Source organism: Gopherus flavomarginatus, chromosome 3 (assembly GCF_025201925.1).
Source record: "Gopherus flavomarginatus isolate rGopFla2 chromosome 3, rGopFla2.mat.asm, whole genome shotgun sequence".
Taxonomy (NCBI): domain Eukaryota; kingdom Metazoa; phylum Chordata; order Testudines; family Testudinidae; genus Gopherus; species Gopherus flavomarginatus.
The window spans coordinates 239,840,192-239,854,971 of NC_066619.1; the positions used below are offsets into that span (position 1 = coordinate 239,840,192).

The 14,780-nt window shown below is 42.2% G+C and overlaps 1 protein-coding gene across 10 annotated transcripts in view; it reads right to left on the reverse strand.

Moving 5' to 3' along the window:
• LIMCH1 (LIM and calponin homology domains 1) overlaps positions 1-14,780 on the reverse strand; it is a 314,760-nt gene that overhangs the window by 198,113 nt on the left and 101,867 nt on the right. The window lies entirely within an intron of this gene.

The following is a 14,780-nucleotide window of genomic DNA, read 5'->3' on the forward strand; positions in this document are numbered from 1 at the left end:
ATTTGGGGAGACTTGGGGCTGGAAGGGATGTTGGTGTCACCCTGCAAAGAATAACTAGGCTGGGGAGAGTCAGGGTCAGACCTTATGCTTGTGGGCAAGCTACTAGCATTAGGGATTTGAACCGCAGCTGTACAACACAAAGGCCCCAAAGTTACAGAGCAGATGACAGAGCCCCTTACTGGTCTGGGTGGGCCTCAAAATGTCACAAGGGAGGCAACAGTAGTTTGTTTAAAAAAATCCAGGACAGTGAAGCTACCTCTACACTTAGAGTTGGAGGTGCGATTCCCAGCTAGGGTAGATCTATTCACACTAGCTTAGATTGAGCTAGCACACTGCAAGTTGTAGGGCAGCCACAGTAGCAAGTGGTGGCACGGGCTAGTGGCCCCCATGTATGTACCCAGGGGATCCAGATGGGTTGTACTCAGAGGCTAGCATGTGCTGCTGATTCCCGCCACCTGCGTCACTGCAGCTTCTCTACCATTTTTAGTGAGCTAGCTCAATGACAGCGAGTACAACTGTCTACTCAAGCTGAGAATCACACCCAGTAGACGTAGACACAGCCTAAGAGCAAGCTTGTGGTAGCTTTAATCTAGCTAGCCCAGGTAACAATAGTTATGTAGGCACTGCAGCAAGGTCTTCAATGTGGACTAGCAACCAGAGTAAAGCCCAACAAGGAGCCTAGATACATACTCTGGTCACTATCCCATACCTCAGTCTATACTACTACGGTTACCCTTGCTAAGTAGATTAATGCTAGCATGGGTATGCCTACCCCTGCTACAATCACACCTTCACACAGTGTAAAACATATCCGAAGTAGCATGGCAGAAGTGAATCTTGCCCTGCAGATCAGACTACAGGAGCATAAATAGCAGTGTGCATCCAAGTGCTGCACTGTAACTCCCCTGAGTGGATGCTGCAAGCGCAAACCAAAAGGTTCCTACTTTTCATTGACTTAGTCCTCTAACTGGGACTACACTAATGCAAACTAGGAATCTTTTGGTTTATGCCCGCAGCATCCACACGGGGAGTTACAGTGCAGCACTTGGTGCGCACGGCTATCCATATCCTTGTAGTCCAAACTGCAGGATAGACAGACAGACAACCCCTTAGAGGACTTAAATATAGACAGGCCAGGGACTTGTGAAATAGCACAGGGAGGCTGTACTATGTGTAGGAGGGCGGGTGTGACGTTGCACTCCATATGCTTTATGAAAATATGTTTATGAATGTTAATATGATGTAACTGGGATATGCTTTATGCAAAAGATCTCTTGTAAGGTATCTTTACAAAGCTTATAATCTACTAAGTGTGTTCATCCTATTTGTTTGCAAGTATTATTTCTATATCTGAAGTTAGGAGAACAAGATAAATTTGTACCACCGATGCAAACATATTGAGTGAAGGCCATTAAGAGTGCTCTAGAAACAATCAGTTGTAAATGGCCTTAGTTACTTGGAAACCTTCCTGTGTACTTGTGGGCCAGCCCAGGAAGAATGGAGGCTGGAGTCTCACAGGACATGTGACCATGTCACAGGATACTGGAATCCATCTTAAATCTGGTACTTTTCCATTTATAAGGAGGGGTGAGGACCCAGAGAGATAAAAGATTCCTGCCTTGTGCCAAAGCTATAAAAGGGGGTGGAGCAGGACAAAAAGTGGCTGCCAGTCATGAGAAGACTCCTGCTTACCACCTGAGATGTCTGCTGGAACGAACAAGGATTGTACGAGAGGAAAGGATTCAGCCCAGAATAGGAGGCAGTCTAGTCTGTGAAAGAAGCTTATTGGAACGTCTCTGAGGGTGAGATATTACCTGTAATCAGTTTCTTAATGTATTAGGCTTAGACTTGTGTGTTTTTGCTTTATTTTGCTTGGTGACTTACTTTGTTCTGTCTGTTATTACTTGAAACCACTTAAATACTACATTTTACACCTAATAAAATCACTTATTAAAAACCTAGAGTAAGTGATTAATACCTGGGGGAGCAAACAGCTGTGCATATCTCTCTCTCAGTGTTATAGAGGGTGGACAATTTATGAGTTTACCCTTTATAAGCTTTATACAGAGTATAACAGATTTATTTGGGCTTTGGATCCCATTGGGAAGTGGGTGTCTGGGTGCTGAAGATAGGTAACCTGCTGAGCTGTTTTCAGTTAAGTCTGCAGCTTTGGGGGCGTGGACCAAACCCTTGGCCGGTGTTACAGCAGGCTAGCATGTCTGGCTCAGCAAGGCAGGGTTCTGGGTCCCAAGCTGGCAGGGAAAATGGGCTCAGAAGTAGTTTCAGCACATGAGGTGACAATCCCAAGGGAATATCTATGATAAAACCCGTCACAGTGGAGTTCATTAGAGAAGGCACAGAGGCAACTAGCCATATGGATAACCTGTGCCAACGCTAACATTATATACTGAAGCAATGTACAGAGTTAATGACATCACAGAACTGTAAAAAACAATGCATGTCTACTTCCACACTGGTTAATTAACCATGTTTACTGCTATGCAAAGCATGAATCCAAAAATATTTCCACAACATACTCATTAGAAAAAGTTAAATCTTTCATTGGATCAGTCTGCTTTGCACATAGACAAATTAGCATGAATGGGTCAATATGACAGAGCAAGCTGTGGCAGTCACCAAAACTAATGAAAAGACCAAAATGCCATATAGTCTGCTGTATGTGACAATACTGCCAAATTATAAGGGCAGAGTATTCTGGCTGTCATAAAGCACGCCCTTCAATTGCTGTGTCTCCCCCCCCCCCCCCTCATTATGCAACTCAGCTTTTATAGTTTGTTATTTTACTTATGACTTCCCCACCCAAATCGTACTATTAAAAAGGGTCTCATTGTAGCAAGGTAATAAAACTTGAAAAGCCTAAAAACTGTGGCTTGATACAAAATAGTTTCAAATGTCCTCAGTTGAACTTAAGTCTTAATGCTTAATGAGACTCGGGGGCCTCTAGGTTGGAGACCCGCCAAATCCATGAGGCAGATAATGTTTTAGCTTTAGAATACACAGCATAAAACCCACACACTTGAGGGCATGGGGTCACATTCAGACCTATGATATGAAGTAAAAAATACCAGTTCTTGGCTTCTATAAAGAATGACCCTACAACAGTAAATTCAAACTTAAGCACAAGGGCTGAACATTTGCTAACTTCTTCTCCAGCTAGGTATTTGGTGATACAAGATTCTCCACTAATGCATAATATTCAGTCAAATCTAGATTGTGAGTCCTACAAAATTTGCAGATCAGTAAAATAAATACCTGAGAAATCTGACAGAAAACAGATCAGACTTTGGATAGTGATTTCCCATCATGCTCCCATGAATGGCACAGTGATTTTACCAAGCTGGAATTAAATTGCAGATATGAGATTCTGACATCCAAGCATTTAAAATACCATGTATATAATTAAAGTAACTCTGAAACCCAGCTCCACATAGAATTCTATCACTGACTCTGAAGATTAATTTTATTATGCCACAGTATTGGAGTTGCATTGATCTGGCATGTACCCAATCTGCTCTGAAAACCTAGTTCACGCCAGTCCAATGCTTGGTCACGTGCTGTAATCATGATGCAAATCCAAAGCAATGCTGCTTTCTGAGAATAAGCAGCTCATCACCAATAGCATGAACAGCATGTGCCAAGTCAATTTCTTATTTAAATAAGATGATTAGTCCCCTAACATAGGAAACAAACAGTTTAATTCTTGATCATAATCATTTTCTTATATTATTATTCAAATTTATAGCCACACAAGTCCCAGACCAACAGGGGGCTGTGGGAAGTGGTGCAGCCCAAGGATGTACTGGCTGCTGCTTCCCGCAGCACCCATTGGCCTGGAGCGGCAAACCACAGCCAGTGGGAGCCATGATCGGCCGAACCTGCGGACACGGCAGGTCAGGGCCACCCAAAGGATTCAGGGGGCCTGGGGCAAAGCAATTTCGGGGGCCCCTTCCATAAAAAAAAGTTGCAATACTATAGAATACTATATTCTCGTGGGGGCCTCTGTGGGGCCCGGGACCAATTGCCCCACTTGCCGCCCCCGCCCCCTAGCAGCCCTGCTGGGCAGGTAAACAAACCAGCCTGCACCACCAGGGGCTTTCCCTGAACAAGTAGCAGCCTGACATTGAGAAGCACTGCTTTAAAGGCAACATGCTATTCTTAATTCACATTGTGAGGAAAAAAAAAGTGTGTTTCCTTCAGAAAAAGATTGTTCAAGACATTTCCCTTGAATTTACTGGATAAGTTGTATTAAGATTCTGTTATTATTACATTTTAACATAACTTCTGTATTTATTCTTTCAATAAAAATGTAATGAAAAATCCTGGAATGCTTATTCCTTAATATGAAGGGAAGAGCTCTTTTTATAATACATTTTAAAAAACATGTATTTACCCCACAAATATATATATAATCCCAAATATATATAATCCCAAAGGTGAAGTAAACAGAAGAGGGTTTCTTTTCTTTTTTAAGCAACCATTTATTTGTAATTCAAAGGAACAGTTACAGGATAGTACAGGTAAGCAGCTGCACAGAATATACAAGAGTTTAAATACATGTAAGTGAGACAGAGCTCCAGTAACAGAGGGATATAAATAGTCTTGTTATACACTGATTCAGCAAAGCACTTACGCATGTGCTTAACACTGAAGTCCGTGGGATTTAAGCACACACCTAATTGAATCAAGGCCTTATTACATCAAACCAGTATTTTAGTTCAATACATTTATTAACATGCAGCAGGCAGACATACAAGTGAACTAATCCATACAATCTGTGAGCTGATAAAGAACATAGTGTGACGTACAAGATATGTTGCTGTCATTTCACAGCCAAGCCAGATTTATTTTGCATCGATATTTTAGTTTGGGTTCAAAGCTGGTGTTTAAGTATCCTTCCCCATCCCCAATTATTCTTACACCATCTAAATCTAAATCCAGGATTTACAGGCTGAGTAATAAAAATATGTATAGAAAATAGTTACTGTAAAATAAGGATTATTCAAATGCAGGGCCTGATCCTGAGAGGTGTTGTGGACCTTCGGCTCTCATTAAGCCAACAGGAGTTTAAATTGTTCAGTACCCCTCAGGATCAGGTCTTTTAATATTGTTTGTTTTGGAAAAAAAACATGGAAGGGTTGAGAATTTATGGATTAATCACATGCGAGAAATGCTTGTGGAATAAGATCTTAAGGTGTGTTTCCCCACTCACTGAGAGCTAGGTTTGCATAAAGAGTAACATAACCCTTTACTACGCCTAGTTTCAATTTCACCCCCATATTCAGATTCCTGTAGTTAACAAATACAGAACTGTGAATGAAACTATTTATCAGAACCTGATCTGCAGCACAGATGTGTAACAGAATATAGCCATTCATTTTTTCATCAGTTTATCATTACTATTTAGTTTTATGGTCAACCCTTACGCTATTTCATACATAATGAATGCATGCTAAATAGATTTAAATTGTAGGATTATAGAAGTATAAGACTGACAAGCATTTAGGAGTGACGATTGTGTATTAGGTATATATGTGAAGTCTGGCTATAATGCAAGGCTTACAGGCTGAGGTCTGTAAGATTTTAGCTTACCCTTACAAGGCCGCAGGCTTTTAGAATGCTGGATGTGAGCTGGTGACCTAGGAATAACACTATGGCAGTAAGGTTACAAAAAATTACTGGGAAGAATGTGCCAACAGATAATGGTCTGGAAAAACAGACCCCAATGTCTTGTCCAAGACTACAATACACCTGACTGTAACATCATAGGATGGCTGCAGGTTACCAGGTATACATTTCATTAGTGAAAATAAGGGTTCTAAGAAACCTATGCAAAATGGAGCACCCCAATATTCATGGGGTGTGAAAGTACAGATAAGGAAAAGAGGGTTGAAACCCTCATGCATATGCACACAGTAACCATAACAATAAGATAAAGGAGATTCCATAGTTGGTTTACAGGGGGAAGACCCACAGGAAACCCCAATATGAACTACTCCTACTGAGAGATCCAACAGATTCTAGAATATTTTTGGAGATGTGAGTATAACTATAGTATTAGCCATTGCAAGGGATTTTTTAGGATTTATATATGCATAGGTAATTGTAAATTTTACTTATTGCTTTCATAAAACTTATTCTGAAACTTGGTCTGTGTGTGTTTCTGGAGTCTCTGAATCTGGGAAAAGCACCAGAGGTGACATTCACTCTGAGCTTGAACCTGTAAGCAACAGGAGCTGAACCCATTGTGGTTTAATGCAGAATCACTAAATTCAATTTAAATTAAAAAAGGCCGCAAGAGGAAAACATTAGAAGTGCTTGTTGTAATGTGTATATCACCAAACATACAGAGCAAAGAGAATGTTACAATAAAGATAAAACAGTCTTGCATTATCTTTAAATTTATTTGTATTTCTCCTTTTCTGCTCAACCATCATTAATCACAACTGTTACTTAACTTCCTTTCTGCTGTGCAAAGCAACAGCGTGGGGTAAAAATGGGCAGTAACCCTCAGTTGAAAAAAATCTTATGATTTCTTCTTTCGCAACTATTCCTCTTTCCTGGATGCATGATTTCTTATATAGAAACAAACAAACAATCTAACCATTGTAGTTACTACATTAAATTTCTTCTTGATTAATCTCCCAGCTTCCTAGGATCTGGATCAAGCCCAAATGCTAATACTTCATAGCAAAAAAAAAAAAAAAAAAGTGTGTCACAGGGGCAGAAGTCAGGGACTTTTAGGTTTACTTGTTGCTACAATTCCACTCTTTCCTCTTGCCAGCTATCTAGTTGAATGATCTGCACACCTTCAGAAGGTCCCTGGGAATAGCAAGTTTGTCTGATGCAAGGGAAAGCCAGCAGCAGTATATCAGGGAAAAGCCTTGAAATTTTTGGGTCTGACACACAATATGTAAAAATGGTAGGTTAGCAAAACCTAATAGGAAACCAGAAACCTAACAGGAATTACCTGTATCCTGATGTGCTAGAATGCCCCTCACTGAAGTCACTGTCTGCACCAATATTGATCAGAACAACTATGCCAAAGAGCCATAACATACTTAAAAAAAAAAAAACCAATAACTTCTAAGCACAGCTGCGTGAACCATTAGAGCTGGTGCTGTTATGCAAACAGCATGAGTGGAGTTTAGAATCCAAAAAGAAGAAATTACTGAGATATCAGTCATATTTGTCAGCTTTCTGCGTTACAGCATTCTCCACCTTTAACTTTTAACAAAATCCTCAAATCAAGATGAGGCTAGAGATATAAAATAGAAGAACAAGGTCAGATCCTGAAGCCAACAGAAATACTTACATAAGAGCTGAGGGATCAAGACCATAGCCAGATTCAAGTACATAGGAGTGGCTGGCACCAAAGCAGACTTCTGAAATCTTCTCCAACTGGTTGGGGCTCTCTTGCAGTAACTCTGGGTACGTCTATACTACGGGATTATTCTGATTTTACATAAACCGGTTTTGTAAAACAGATTGTATAAAGTCGAGTGCACGCTGCCACACTAAAAACATTAATTCGGTGGTGTGTGTCCATGTACTGAGGCTAGCGTCGATTTCTGGAGCGTTGCACCGTGGGAGGCTATCCCGGAGCTATCCCATAGTTCCCGCAGTCTCCCCCACCCATTGGAATTCTGGGTTGAGATCCCAATGCATGATGGTGCAAAAATAGTGTCGCGGGTGATTCTGGGTAAATGTCGTCACTCGTTCCTTCCTCCGTGAAAACAACGGCAATCATTTCGCATCCTTTTTCCCTGGATTGGTCTGGCAGACGCCATAGCATGGCAACCATGGAGCCCGTTTTGCCTTTTGTCACTGTCACTGTATGCGTACTGGATGCCACTGACAGAGGCGGTACTGCAGCGCTACACAGCAGCATTCATTTGCCTTTGCAAGATAGCAGAGATGGTTATCAGTTGTTCTGTACCGTCTGCTGCTGTCATGGGTGCCCCTGGCTGAGGTCAGCCGGGGGCGCAAAGATACCTTTATCTTGTATCTAAAAATAGAGTCAGCCCTGCCTAGAATATGGGGTAAGTGTGCTAGAGAACCAGTGTGCTAGAGAGCACAGCCGCTCCGTGTCAGATCCTGCAGAAATGATGAGCTGCATGCCACCCTAGGGGGTGCCCCTGCAACAACCCCACCCATTGCTTCCCTGCTCCCCCAACCCTCCAGGGCTACTGTTGCAGTGTCCCCCCCATTTGTGTGATGAAGTAATAAAGAATGCAGGAATAAGAAACACTGACTTGTTAGCGAGATAAAATGAGGGGGAGGCAGCCTCCAGCTGCTATGATAGTCCAGGCAGGACATTAAACTGTGCACGGGAGAGGAGCCCAGCATCCCGCTGCTATGACAGTCCAGGCAGTACAGAATCTTTTCTTTAGACATGAAAGGAGGGGGCTGATGGAGCTCAGCCCCCAGTTGCTATGATGAAGATGGTTACCAGCCATTCTGTACCATCTACTGGGAATGACCAGGAGTCATTCCTATTTTTACCCAGGGGCCCCCGGCCAACCTCACCTGAGACCAGCCAGGAGCACTCACGGGCTGATGATGACAATGGATAGCAGTCATATTGTACCGTCTGCCACCGGGGAGGGGAGGGGAAGGGAGGGGAGACGGTGCTGCTGTTCAGTGCCGCAGTGTCGTGTCTACTAGCAGCATGCAATAGACATAGGGTGATATTGAAAAAAGTCAAGAAACGATTTTTTTTCCCTTTTCTTTCACGGGGGGGGAGTGGGAGGGTAAATTGATGAGATATACCCTGAACCACCCCAAATAACGTGTTTGACCCTACAGGCATTTGGAGCTCAGCCAAGAATGCAAATGCTTTTCGGAGACTGCGGGGACTGTGGGATAGCTGGAGTCCTCAGTACCCCCTCCCTCCCTCCCATAAGCGTCCATTTGATTCTTTGGCTTTCTGTTATGCTTGTCACGCAGCACTATGCTAAGTCCCTGCTGTGGCCTCTGTCTGGAGGTTTTTTCAAATGCTTTGGCAATTCGTCTTCTGTAACGGAGCTGTGATAGAACAGATTTGCCTCCTCATACAGTGATCAGATCCAGTATCTCCCGTACGGCCCATACTGGAGCTCTTTTTGGATCGCCACCCATGCATCGCCACCCGTGCTGATCAGAGCTCCGCTGCGCAAACAGGAAATAAAATTCAAAAGTTCGCGGGGCTTTTCCTGTCTACTTTGCCAGTGCATCTGAGTTCAGATTGCTGTCCAGAGCGGTCACAATGGTGCACTGTGGGATATCGCCCGGAGGCCAATACCGTCAATTTACGGCCACACTAACCCTAATCCGATATGGTAATACTGATTTCAGTGCTACTCCTCTCGTTGAGGAGGAGTACTGAAACCGGTTTAAAGAGCCCTTTATATCAATATAAAGGGCCTCGCTGTGTGGATGGGTGCAGCGTTAAATTGGTTTAACGCTGCTAAAATGGGTATAAAAGCATAGTGTAGACCAGGCCTCACTCTCCCTCCCTTTCCAGTGGGAGAACAGTGGCAGCAGGGCTGGCTGCACTACACCAATGTGTCTACAGCCTTGGCTCATAGAGTCATGCGATCACAGCAGGATCTCAGCTTTCATTTATTACCAAAAAGTAACATTTCTTACCCTCATATTTGCAAAGGGAAGCTTAAAAATGTTACTAAATTTAGCCAGTGCCATGATGACTACTTGAGCCAGCCACAACAGAGATCTGAACTATTTCATGTGGTACAAAAGAACAGCCATCCTGGGTCAAGACCAATTGTGCATCTAACACAGTATCCTGTCTCTGACAGTGGCCAGTGCAAGATCCTTCAGAAGGAATGAACAGAATAGGGCAATCTATTGAGGGATCCATCTCCTGTTGTCCATTTCCAGCTTCTGACTGTCAGAGGTTTAGGGACACCCAGAGCTGGGGTTGCATCACTGAGTATCTTGGCCAGTAGCCATTAATGGACCTATTCTCCATGAACTTAACTAATTCTTTTTTGAACCCAGTTATAATTCTGGCCTTCATAATGTCCCTTGGCTACAAGTTCCACAGGTTGACTGTGCATTGTGTGAAGTACTTCCTTTTGTTTGTTTTAACCTGCTGCCCATTAATTACATTGGGTGACCCCCAGTTTTTGTGTTATGTGAAGGGGTAATTAACACTTCCTTACTCACTTTCTCCACATCATTCATGATTTTATCAACAGACCCAGTCATTTTACTCTCTCCTTGTATGGAAGCTCTTCCAATACCCCTAATTGTTGTTGCCCTTCTCTGTATGCTCTGTACGCAGCATTTAAGGTACCGGAGTACCATACTTCAATTCTAATATATATTTTTGAGATGGGTAACCAGAACAGCACGCAGCATTGAAGGTATCGGAGTACCATGGCTTTACATAGTGGCATTATGAGATTTTCTGTCTTACTTTCTATCCGTTTTCTAATGATGCTTAGCATTGTTCGCTTTTTTTGACTGTCACAGCACATTGAGCAAATGTTCTCAGAGAACTATCCACAAGGATTCCAAGATCTCTTTCTTGAGTGGTAACAGACAATTGAGAACTCGTCATTTTATATGTATAATTGGGATCACTTTTCTCAACGGGCATTACTTCGCATTTATCAACACTGAACTTCATCTGACATTTCGTTGCCAAGCCACCCAGTGAGATTCCTTTGTAACTTTTTGCAGTCAGCTTTGGACTTACTCTTGAGTAATTTTGAGTAATCATCTGAAAACTTTGCCTCTTCACTGTTTACCCCTTTTTCCCCCAATCATTTATGAATGTGTTGAACTGTGCTGGTCCCAGTACAGATCCTTGGTAGACCTTGCTATTTACCCCTCTACATTGTGAAAACTGACCATTTATTCCTACCCTTTGTTTCCGATATTTTAACCAGTTACTGATCCATGAGAGGACATTCCCTCTTATCCCATGACTGCTTAGTTTACTTAAGAACCAGGATCACCTCTGGAGCCCTTTAAACCACTTGCTGCCACATTAGCTATCCTCCAGTCATTTGGTACAGAAGCTGATTTAAATGATAGGTTACACACTACAGCTAGTAGTTCTTCAATTTCACATTTGAGTTCCTTCAGAACTCTTGGGTGAATACCATCGGGGTCTGGTGACTTATTACTCCTTTACTTTATCAATTTTGTTCCAAAACCTCCTCTAATGACACCTCAATCTGGGACAGTTCCTCAGATTTGTCACCTAAAAAGAATGGCTCAGGTTTGGCAATCTCCCTCACATCCTCAGCCATGAAGACCAATGCAAAGTCCAATGCTTGTCACCAGACCAATCCAAATCCAGAGAACAGAAGAATATGCTGCCTGCCAGTAACAAGGATATGAGATGTGTATGTGAGGCTGAAAAGGATCTTGATGGGAGTGGAGAGAAATCATCAACACAGCTAGATTTCCATTGGAATGGATCAAGGATGACTATGCTGAGGAAGACCCTTAAAGAAGTGAAAGCTCAGGTGATTTTCAGCAGAATATTTCCAGTTCCTAGAAAAGGAGAGCAAAAGTGTGACAAGATAATGAAGATCAACAGATGGCTCAAGGATTGGTGCAATGAGGAAGGTTTTGGGATGATTGACCATTGGGAGGAAACTACAGAAAAGACTTCTTGACTGATAGATTCCTCTTGAGTATGTGGGGTATTAATCTTCTGTTTGAAGGCTGGCATGATTGATAAGAAGGCCTACACACTAAAAGATGAGGGGAGAAGACTTGGAGAGATTCATGAAATCTCCACAACTTGCTTCCATACACAATAGGAAGAAAGCGAGTAAATGAAGATACAATAAAGGACAAAGGAACACCATAAGGTAAGATTATGGACAAGGAGAAAGAAAAAGTCCAAATATTAATTAGAGTAGTAGTCGGGCAGGTGTTACGGTTAGTGAAAAGACTATATCTAATCCAGCTAAAAACCAGACGAGGTCCAAGGGAACAACTGAAATGCTTGCACACTAATTTAAGGAGCCCAGGCAACAAAATGGAAGAACTTATGCTATCAACAGGAGGTCAAACAGGATATTATAGGGATTACAGAAACATGGAATAGCATTCATGACTGGAGTACAGGTACTGAAAGGTATATGCTGTTAGGAGATATAGTCAAAGATAAATGTGGTAGAGTAAACTTGTAAAGAAATAAGTGATAGTATGGACAAAACAGAATGTTTTGTGGTCAAAATCACTTTGGGAAAGGATTGTAATAGAGGTTCTGTTAGGACAGTGTTAAGGGTCTGCTATAGACCAGCTGGGTCAGACTCGTATGGACTGAGAGCTCTTTAATATTATTAGAAAGACAAATACTATAGGGAATTGAGTCGTAACAGGAAACAAACTTCCCAGATGTAGAATGGAAAATAAAATGCTACTGATACTGGTAGGGCCCAGTTATTCCCGACTGTGAGAGATGATAGTTTCTGAATCAAGTGGTCATTGAATCAATAACAGGTAATGCAATTTTAGACTTGATCTTTTAAGTAGTGAGGATGCCATAGAAGAGCTTGTAGGAAATAGCCTTGAACTGAGTGATCACAAGTTGATTCACTTTAAATTAAATGGAAGGATAATAAAAACCAGGTCATCGTATATGGTTTTTTATTTCAAAAGGACAGACTGAGAAATTAAGGGAATTAGTTAGAGGTCAACTGGATTGAATATCTTGGATTTAAATGTAGAGGAGGCTTGGAATTTCTTCAAATCTATTGTACAAAAAAAGACTATCTGAAACCTGCATCCCAAGCAAGTGGGAAAAGAAGCTTGTAGAGAGAGGCTCTAGACCCAGCTGGATGAATAACCATCTCAAAAAAGGTTATTAGGAGTAAGCAGAAAGCCTATAGGGATTGGACAAAGACAGCTACACCATGGAGGTTACAAAATGTAGAAATAAAGTGAGAACGGACATTAAAATAAAGAGATTTGTTAGTTATATAAATAAAAAGAGAATAAGGACGGATGAGATTGCGCCACTATGCAGTGCAGATGGGAAGAAGATTAAGATAATCTCTAATACTGGCCCAAAAAACTACATGACTACTATGCTTCAGTTTTCAGTAAGGATAACATGGACTTGTAATAAAAATATCTATTTGAGGGTAGGACCGTATGACTGGAGAATAGCTAATATCACACCTATTTTTAAGAAAGGGGGAAAAGGTGATGCGGGCAATTATGGACACAGTAGTGTGACCTCGGTATTATCCAAGGCTTTTGAACAAATTTTTGAAGGAAAAAATAATTAAATTCATGGATGTAAACAGTAAAGGGGATGTAAAGCGGCACAGGTTTACCAAAAGAGAGATCATGCCAGATTAACCTGGCCTGGTGAAATCAGACTGGCAGATACTTTGGAATTTTTGCCTTCGTCTACAGCGTGCGGGCACAAGTCAATTGCCAGGATTATCTGGGTGTATCTCACGTAATCATTTCCCTGTGGTTGCAGGGGCCTCAGGTGTAGATATACCTTTGCCCCTCCTATTCTCTCCCTATGGCATGTTACAATCTAGTCTCCTCTAGACTATAATACTTCGGTCCAATTTTGGTTCTTGGTTTTAGTGTGTGGGTGCTGGGTGGTATGGTGACCTGTGATATACAGCAGGTCAGACTAGGTAATCCGGTGGTCCCTTCTGGCTTTAAACTCTCTGACGATGACCCATGGCACCCTGGATGGTCTTCCTATAAAACACACCATGAAGCAGCAAGTACACCTCTACCCCGCTATAATGCGACCCGACATAACACGGGTTCACATATAGCGCGGTAGCAGCGGGGCTCGGGTGGCACTTTAAAGGGTTCGGGGCTCCAGAGGCTGCAGGGAGCCCTGGGCCCTTTAAATCCCACTGGAGCCCTGCCACCGCTACCCCAGGGCTGCAGCATTGGGGCTTGCTGGCGATTTAAAGGGCCTGGGTCTCCCTGCAGCGGCTGGAGCCTGGAGCTCTTTAAATCACCACTGGAGCCCTGCCGCCCCCACCCCGATATAACGGGGTTTCAGCTACAACACGGTAGAGATTTTTGGCTCCCCACGACCGCGTTATAGTGGGGTAGAGGTGTATTATATGCCTTGTACAGACTGGTAAACAGACACAAAGAAGAAAAGTGATTTTCCCCAAGATCACACAGCAGGTCAGCAGAAGGATCAATTAGTCCAATATTTTCATCCACTATTACAATGACTGGCCCCCACAGCCTCCTAAGAGATAGATACTCTTGTATTAACATGGAAGCACTAAAGCATAACATTTGTTACTTGAGCTTTACATCTGAAAGATTTATACCACTTAAACCAGACTACCTCCGTTTATTTGCAAATCAGATTAAGATCTAGTCCTCAAACACACATCATCTTTTACCAACACAATTCAACCCTAACAAGCAAGAATCATGTTAATGAGATTCAGTACACAATACTTCCAACTCGAGTATTTTGCACTAAGGAGGAAGAGATTATTCAGGACCAACCATTGCACACACTGTGATGTAATCACTACAGACTTCTATCTGCATATTGATTACCACTCGGATCAGCAATATTTATATTCGTCTTTGCCAAGATATGGCTTGGGGGGAGGGAAAGATATGTAAATAAGAACATCTCTGCTCTGCAGACTCTCTAACTTTTCCCAGTTAAAGTTCAATTGCATTAGTGAAATATACATTTCTGTACATTAGGTTCAGCTTTCCAAAGCCACGTATTGCTTAAATAAATGGTATTAACTGAACTATACAGCATCAAAAGCAGAATC